Source organism: Alligator sinensis, unplaced genomic scaffold (assembly GCF_000455745.1).
Source record: "Alligator sinensis unplaced genomic scaffold, ASM45574v1 scaffold353_1, whole genome shotgun sequence".
Classification (NCBI taxonomy): Eukaryota; Metazoa; Chordata; order Crocodylia; family Alligatoridae; genus Alligator; species Alligator sinensis.
The window spans coordinates 336925-344746 of record NW_005842075.1 but is presented as its reverse complement, the minus strand read 5'-3'; the positions used below and the strand labels follow the sequence as shown (position 1 = coordinate 344746).

The following is a 7822-nucleotide window of genomic DNA, read 5'->3' as shown; positions in this document are numbered from 1 at the left end:
GCCTTAGATATGGCATCTCTCACTATTACATCTTTAAGGCCTAGGGCCACTTAGGATGAAGATATATCTGTGAGGCTTTCCCAGTCTTGTTCTGAAATGTTGACCCATAAGTGGGATAAACATTTAAAAAAAATCATGAATCTGGGCAGAGAAAACCATGACTAAAATGATTTTTTTTAAACAGAGATTCTCTCTTATAGGACAAGATCCCTAAGCACTTCCTTGACCACATCTTTTATACTTCGATGGAAAAACAGCTTGTCCTTCTATGAAGTACCAGATTGGATGAACTAAGGGTTGCTCCCTTATGCCAGCTCCACATTTCAAATCTGTTCATTTTGATAAAAAGATGTGCTTTTTCTGTTGCCATTCAATGCGGCCAAGATTATCATTTATAGAACAGGTAGGCAAAAAAAATACGTTGCTGTATTCTACAGTGTGTGAAATATGCTGGTTGTCTCAGTCAGATTTCTAACTGAGGTATCCCATCAAAGAAACCATTACTATAATTGATATTGATTGGCATTTTTATTGGCAGACTCTATATGACAAATTCATACAGGACAGGGTTAAACTACTCTGGCACAATATTAGGTTACAAGTCTAATGTTAATACGTTTACATCCCCTTTTACGTGGTTGTGGAATTCAAGCCTTCTCTACATGCTGCCCGCTCCCTGGAATGGCAAGGCAACAGTTTTAGCTATCACCAGGCATCTTAGTTTTCTCTGTTTAAAAATCCCAAATTCTCTGATAAAAACATCCCAAATTCTCTACTTAAAAAACCCCAATATCCATGGTTTTCCATGATTCAAATGAAATGCCACTATATATTTATAGGTATCAGTTAAACACAATGTTTTACTGATATATTTACAATTTTAAAGCAACTTTGAAGACTAAGAGTGCCTCAGTCATTATAATAAAATAAATTCTAAATACCTATATATTTTGGCATTTGATTTTGGTTTATCTTGGAAAAATCAGAGTGCCTCCTACCCGCTTCTCTCACCAGGATGAGGGTCCAGCTGTGGCTGTCCCCACTGCTGCTTGGTGGTGCTGAGTTGCCCTGATTTATCAGTGCTCCTCACTCCCAAGCCACAGCCTCCCCAGCCATCAGTGCCCCTTACTCCCAACCCACAGCCCCCTGGCCCTGCTGATGCTCCTCAGTCCTGTTGGAGGGGCCCCCTACTGCCAGCAGCACCTGAACCCCAGCTACCACACAGGAGATGGCAGCTGCTGCAGCTGGAGGGACTGTGGAGTCTGGTTCCCTCCCACCCCAGCAACACAGCTGGAGTGGAGCCGAACAAAGCCTGTGTGGGGTGGAGCTGAATGTGGGCTGCCTACTGTAGGGCTCAGGGTTCCTCATGCATTTGCCTTCCCTCTAGGGGCCTCTACAGCCCTGAGGGTGGGATTTGGAGAAGGAGAGTGAGGAGGCATGGTGCTGCTGCTACCACCACTGCCCCTGGAAGGCCCACGCTAGCTTCACTGCCAAGGTAAGGCACCCCCTGCCTACCCATCAGCAGCAGGAGGGCACAACTCTGCACCTCCACCACCACTCCCACTGCTGCCAGGTGGCAGGGAGTGCCTTGCCTTGGCAGTACAGGACTCCTAGTGGTGGTGGCAGCAACAGTGAGAGTCTCACTATTCCACTCCAGCATCCCATGCTGGATCCTACTCACTGGATTGTGGAGGCTGCCGGGGGGGGAGGGCAGGATGGGGAGCCCCAAGGCCTGCAACAGGCAACCTGCATCCTACCCTGCCCCACACAAGTCTGGTGGGGATGCATGCCCTCCCATACCCCCCCCTCCCATGTCACCTGTAGTGCCCAACCCCTCCCCAGGAGTGTGTGCAGTGGCAGGGAGCCAGCCCCACAAAAGCCCACTGGGTGAGCTGTGTGGCCACACATTCCTACCCTGGCCCTGGGCACCAGCCCAGCTGGGCAGTGTCCCCAGCCCCAGATGCCAACCCTGACCCACTCCCTCCCTCACCATGGCTGCCTTAATCTGTGCCCGCCCCCCATCACCTATGCCCCTTCCCTCCCCCCTCATAGTCTTACCTGCTAGCAGCTGGGGGACCTGCTCTCCACCACTGCCTGAATGTATTGCTGGCCTTGTGCTTGTGTGCATGATGTAATTCTGCCAGCCTACAAGAGGAAACCAGCAGTTCCCTGTGTTTTTCTCCTTTAAAAATTAGCATTTTTCCACAGCAATTGGAAAACCTGGATTCCTGGCCATCAGTAAATCAGGTTTTTCTAAGAAAAAAAATGTTTAGCAGTTTCACACCCTTAGCAGTCATCCCAGCATTCTCTGATACATTAAATGAGCCATTTTTTCTTCACGTTGTTTTCAAGAAGTCTTGATAGGCTTATTCAGTTAAGAAAAGATTAATTGGACAATTCATATGGTGACCATCATATAAATACTGGAGCAAATGTGTCTGCATATCAGAAGCGATTCAATAAGACACATGCTTCTAGGCCAGAAAGCCCCTATACAGCACATTTCTTTTCTTGGTTATTTGAACGTTCATGTTATTCTCTATCATGCTTCAAAGGTTATTTTTAAAATCTTCAGTTTCAACTTGCACCTGGCACAAAACTCCAGGAACCACACATCTCAGTTAAAGGCCAACAACTGTTGATGGTCGACAAGTTTGCCCGTCTAGGCAGCACGCTCTCCCATGCTGTCCACATTGATGATGAAGTCAACGCGAGATTAGCGAAAGCTAGGGTGGCCTTTGGCAGACTCTGTAAGTCAGTCTGGGACCACAGAGGCATTAGAATGTTGACAAAACTGAAAGTTTACAAAGCCATCATCCTTCCGACCCTCCTTTATGCCTGCGAAACCTGGACAATTTATCAGCATCATACCAAGAAACTAAACCACTTCCACTTGTGCTGCCTGCGAAAGATATTAAAGGTCAAGTGGCAAGACAAGATTCCGGACACTGAGGTGTGCTTAGAAGATCAACTCTCCTCAGTATTCACACCCTGCTGAAACTGGCATACCTAAGATGGGCCGGCCACCTCTCAAGAATGCCTGACACTTGCCTGCCAAAGAAAGTCTTCTATGGCAAACTGTCAAATGGAGAACGCTTTTGCGGCCCACCAAAGAAGCGGTACAAGGACACCCTAAAGGTGTCCCTAAAGAGTTTTGGCATTGACCCAGAGTCATGGGAGCAAACGATCGTGACCATCCACCCTAGAGGTCCCAAATCCAGAATGGAGCATTGGCCTTTGAACAGCAACACATGGCAGAAGCAATGAAGAAACACATGGCTAGGAAAACAAAAACCTCCTGTATCCAGTCCTCATTGCTCTCCTGCCCCTGCTGCAGCAGACTGTTCAAAGCAAAGATCAGACTTATAAGTCACCTACATACTCACATGACCTAGCTTCTGCCCCCCTTCTTTCTCTTCCCTTTTCCTTCTTTCTCCTTTTCTCTTTTCTCCTTCCCAGGTCTTTCCTCTCTTCTTCCCTCCCTTCCTCCTGCTGGATGCAGTTGTCTTTGTCCATGAAGGATAAAAGTACAGTTTACCAAAAAAAAAGAGAGAGCTCTCATTTTACCTTCCCACCATTCATAAAAAAAATTAATGGTGATCAATTACATTTTCTGAAGGTAGAATTCACAGAATTACATATTTTAAAAGGGTCAAGATATTGCTAAGTGTATAGATCTACTGTCCTCTGTGCTGTAAGATAACGATTGACATGTCCTTTGACTCTCTTGGCTAATAAATACTTAATATTTTACTTGCCATCCATTTTTGAGAACCTTCATCGTCTCGACCTAGCCTACAGAAAGTCTAGATTGGATGGAATTTATTCCCTCTTATCTGTATATTAACAGTAAATTTTACACAAAGTTTAGAGCAGTGCTTCTTCACCTTTAGTGGCCACAGTACTAATCAAATAATGCACTATGGGTAACGTTACACTTTGTTCCTCCACCAACTACATTTTTAACTTTTTTTGTTTCTTGTAAGCAATATTGGAAGAACTTTTAAGCAACATACTTCCCACAAACCACACACTGGAAACCACTGGCTTCAAGTAAAGCTGAACATTTCTACAATGTAGCAAAATCCTTTAAAGGCAAATTTTGATTAAGATACTGTAAACTTTTCCTTCACAAAAAGAACAATTTCCTGTCTAAATCATTCTTCTTCTCATATATTAGCTGTAATATAGCAACCTGGCATATAATGGACTCAGCCCTCCAGCACTTCCTCTGTCAAAGCTCCTAGTGGAATTAGTGAGAGAACTTTGTCTGAGTAAGGAAAATGGTGGGAGATTCTTTCTGAACCACAAGTAAACTGTAAAATAAACTTTCCTAATTGTAAGCAGAATTCTGTCTTCATTCCTCTAAGACACTGAGCACTCTACATTTCCACTGAATTTGGATAACTCTTGAGGGTGTTCAACACCTCAAAGAATCATGTTATCTTGTAATTTGCCTTTATTGATAGGATCATTGTTTTTCATGTGGTTCATACCCCATTTACAAAATATGCATGGCATTAAAATTTTCCAATAAAAAGAAAGTTAAAAAAACCTTGCTATAAAGATAGAAATAATTTTATTACAGGTCTTATAATTAATACATATTATATATGGTAACCTCTGTGCCACTTTCTTAATATGAAACGAGAGTAAAATTTGTATATGTAAGTACACTTTGCAGAAATGAGCAGATTAGTCACATTGTTGCACTGATGTTTATAAAAATGTGCCTGATGTTTGCTTTAATTATATCTTGCCTTACACAACTAATTTGATGTCGTTTTGGTGATTATAGCGCATCCTTCTCTGCTTTCAAGAAATCCCACTGGCAGCAGGCATTCCCTTATTGCATACTTTAATAGTGCTCAGTAATCACTAACCAACATTTTAGTTATCTATGAAAAGCTGTTGACATTTTAACATAAAAGGGAATTGTAGCTGACTGTATCTTGCAGGGATTGCATTCTTTGTTATGCATCTCTTTGATTTTACTTCAGATGCTCACTATTAAGAATATCAGATGATTTTGATTGTCTTCATCAGTTGCCCTCAAAGCGGGAAAGGATCTAATAAGCTGCCACAGAACCCATCAAACAGTACTAAAATCTGTTGGAAAGAAGAAAAAAAAAAAAGAGAGAGAGAAAGAGAGAGTTCTTAGAATAGCATATACCATTTAGAAAATTATGTAATCTAAGGAAGACATATTACAAATATTTCTATTTTTACCCTTTGGTAAGCAGGTTAAGATACCTTCACCATTATTCAATTCTCCTCTTACCATAGAGAGAGGTGCTGGAAATCCTGTTAGTAGTGACAACTAAAACAGTTTAATTGCATTGTATCCTGACATTTAATTTCTATTATTATAGCATATAATCTAGCAACCTAGATATCTGAATGTATATGAAACTTTACTTTTGAGACACTGATACATAAATTATAAATAGCCTTTCAGATTCTGCAGCTATGTATTATTAATTAAAAACTAGTCATTCATACATTACATATTCAGACGGAAAATGCTCTTTCATTTTAAGTTATTTTTTAATAAGAAAACATATTAGTGTACCCCATAACATCGACTGGTGCTATCCTGGGTTTCATGGTCTCAGAGATGATGGTTTGCATTGCATACTGATTGTTAAAATCAACTAAGTGTGAAGAAGGAACATTGACAAAGACTTCTTTCTCTCTTGATAGGTTCTTAAAAGTGATGACAGCATGTCTTGATATGCCTTAATTTATTGCTGGATCTAAAAATAATTTGAAAAAAGATTTTTTTTTTTTTTTAATGGAATGGCATTATTTACCTTGGAGGTTTCTCAACTGTATTTTGAAAACTAATCAGGAAGTCTATCACCTAGTTCTTGGGGGAAATAAAAGAAACAAATACAATGTTTAAGCACAAATTTGTGCAAAGTGTACATATAAATTATGCTCCGTGGAATGTTGAATGCAAAAAGTAATTCCTAGCATGGTATTCTCTTTTCAAAATGCCTATCCGTTTTTTAGTCTTTTCCCATAATGCTCCAGATGCCTGCACATTATAACTTCTGAAAATGAGTTACTTGTATTAAAAGATTTTGAAACCCTGTCTTTATTCTACTAATTCCAGACCCTAACGTGACAAATAACCACACTTTGGCCCAAATGCTCAATCCTTGATAATTTATCTTTGTGCCTCCTTTCCACAGAAGTTAGTTTAGGATTCCCAAGTGCTGGGCAATGGGCAGCTGACTTTCTTTTCCTCTGCCTCCAGTGCCAGTGGGACTGGGGTACAGCTGGAAGCCAAGGTTAGAAGAAGCTAGTAGCTTTAACTTGTTCCTGGAGCGAGTCTGGCCTTGTGCCGTCCCAGGAGGGGTGAAGACCATGCACAGATATTCAGTTTCTCCTGGGAGAGTCACTGCTCTCCCAGGAGAAGCCATGACCGTACAGATGTTCAGGATTTTTCTCACAGAGTACAAATGGCTGCTCCAGGATGTGGCAGGACCAGCCCTGCTATGCACTAGTAAGTAACACCCTATGGCTGGCTAGCTTGCCTCCACTCTAGCTCTTCCAAACTGCTGCCCAATCTCTCTCATGCCATGCCTTGGTGGGACAAACAGTTATGTAGGATGTGTCCTGAGCCTTGGAGTGGTGTTCTCCTGTAGGACACTTCGCTCCACTCTTTTATACTTGTTCAGACCCAAACTCTCTTGGTCTCGGTCTACTTCAGCTGCTACCTTCAGCCCTTGATGCACTTATTCTAGCTTCAGGTCCTTGGAAGCAGCAGCATGGCTGGGGATTAAGCCCCACAGTTGGGCTCTGGGCCCCTTCCTGTTCCTCCAGCCTTGAAGGGGTTAAATTCCCCCCCCCCCGATGTGCATGGCCCTCTTGCCCTGTAGGTGCTAAACTTGTAGGGCACTTTAAGGTACCTGCAATGCAGCTTCCACTTCCCCTCATAGCTGCTCCTCATCCTCTGGGTAAACTGAAACAGAAATGCCAACAGTTGCTTCAAACTAAAATACCACCCCTCCAGACACTTGCAAATAAAGCAAACATAACCTTAAATCCTTATCCCCTCTTGGGCCTGTGGTAGGGAAAAATGAGAAAAAAAGACTGTCTCAGTCCTTACCCACCAGGTTTCCCCTAATTGCTTTTGGACACTACTGTGGTCCACCTGGGAGTCCTGCCTCATCTCCAGCCAGGGTTAGCATGTGCTGCCCTAACCTGTGGGCCAGCCTGTTTACTCCCTTAAGCCCTTCCCCTTCCAGTCAGCCCAGCCTATTGTCTAGCTGGAGCACAGGGGTTGCTCATTAGTCTCATTCCTGCCAGCTGCCTGCCCTTTAACTACAATCCCTTCAGCTTTTAGCCACTACCCAGGGCATAGCTACTGGTTGTTGCAGGGACCTTATCCCTTCCTTTTTTGCTGTTTGGTTCTAGTCTTGTAGAAATCTTGGTGAAATCCTGGCCCAGTGAAGTCAGTGGCAAAATTACCATTAACTTCAGTGAGGTCAGGCTTTCACTTATTCTGCTTACCAGCAAAGACTCTAACTTTGCTGGTCCCCTACATAGAAGTTACAGGGGGTTGAAGAAAGCTGTTTATTTTATACTCCATCCTTCTGTGCAAAGTCAGGGCAGGACACAGGCAACTTCCTGGATCATAGTTTGGCTTGTGAAAATTTAAATGGCATAAAATCCTATGCTAAAAGAGACTTTACCCACATACTATGTTTATAGTATCAAACATCATATGATATTTTTGAGGTTGCCACGCTTGATAGATCCAAAACAGAATCTTCTTTCAACAAACATATGTCTCTCAGAGTAACAAGGACAA

The 7822-nt window shown here is 42.6% G+C and overlaps 1 long non-coding RNA gene across 1 annotated transcript; it reads right to left on the bottom strand.

The window, feature by feature from the left end:
• Positions 1-981: 981 nt before the first annotated feature.
• LOC102380819 lies at positions 982-7352 on the bottom strand. The gene is made up of 4 exons (XR_323829.3): positions 7122-7352; positions 6918-6970; positions 5573-5756; positions 982-5109 (listed from the first exon to the last, which is right to left on the bottom strand). It is a non-coding gene; the product is annotated as an uncharacterized LOC102380819 (long non-coding RNA).
• Between the last annotated feature and the right edge of the window lie 470 nt (positions 7353-7822).